Raw genomic sequence first — 1139 nt, 5'->3', positions numbered from 1 at the left:
CTCTTTCCCCATCTGATGCAAGTTAAATGTATGTGCACATTGTTAAAAAATAGCAACATCTGTATGTCCAGTCACCTTTCTTTCTTCATATTTTGAAGTTTTAACTCACATGAGAAATCCAGCAACTGGAGTAACTGCCCTCCTGTGTCTGAGACTGCCGTCTGCCTTTCTCTTCAATAACCTGCCTTTGGAGTTCAAACCTACCATCCTCAGCTCCATTCTTCAGTTTTGCTCCTTCTTAAGATCTCTTGGCTCCTGACATCGAGAACAGGTTCCCAGTGTCTTCCCAAGTCATTCAAAATATATCTGCAAAGCATCTGCTTTGTTACCTACCCCCCTGGAACACATCCCCTCTCACTGGGAAATGAAAAAGTGGAGAAATATTTTTTGAAAACTTGTTATTATAATATTATTGGAAAACTTGTTGAGACTGTAACTCCTTCAAGATTTAATTATTTCACTTTTGTGAAGTATTGTATTTCAGATTTCCTATTTTAAAGTATTAAGCTCCCAGAGGAAAAAGGGTCAGATTATCTCAAACTGTGAAGGTGCACAACTCCAACTGACCAGCAGGAGCTCTGGGTAATTAGCACTCCTGGAAACCAAGCTACCTACATCCTGATGCAGTACATTTTTCACAATCTAACAAGAGAAATACCTGACAGAATCCAGTCAGGCAATAAGCATAGACCCTGAAAAACATCTTACTGAAGATCAACATGAGCATACAGGGATGGTGTAATGTGATGTGGTTGTGATTTTGCCCCAGTGTCTCCTGCACCAGCTCTTCACCGCAGTACGTGCCGTTTGCTGTCGGGCAAGTCCAGAACGGTGACACTGATAAAACACAGTGACCCGTACCAAGCGACAGCGCAGATACACTGCAAGTGTGGCACACCCCTGGGGACGTGGAAAAAAGTGTTATCAGAGGCAGGCTCCTCGGTCCAGCCTCGGGGAAAAACACGACAAAAAAAAAATAAAGATCACGCTCAACTGATTCAGCTGGAAGATCAGACACGAAGCACTGCCAACAAGGTAGACAGGCAAACACCCGCCGCGTTCTGCTGTGGGATGAAGGGCCTCCCAAGAAGGGCACGTTTAACAGGAGCTGCGGGAACACAGCGCCTGCCCGCCAGCCC

The 1139-nt window shown here is 45.0% G+C and overlaps 1 protein-coding gene across 1 annotated transcript in view; it reads right to left on the bottom strand.

The window, feature by feature from the left end:
- ADAL (adenosine deaminase-like) overlaps positions 1-1139 on the bottom strand; it is an 8996-nt gene that overhangs the window by 7346 nt on the left and 511 nt on the right. The window lies entirely within an intron of this gene.

This window comes from Chaetura pelagica, unplaced genomic scaffold (genome assembly GCF_000747805.2).
Source record: "Chaetura pelagica isolate M959 unplaced genomic scaffold, ChaPel_1.0 scaffold222, whole genome shotgun sequence".
Lineage (NCBI taxonomy): Eukaryota > Metazoa > Chordata > Aves > Apodiformes > Apodidae > Chaetura > Chaetura pelagica.
The sequence above is the reverse complement of the archived record's forward strand: the minus strand, read 5'-3'. Positions and strand labels throughout refer to the sequence as shown.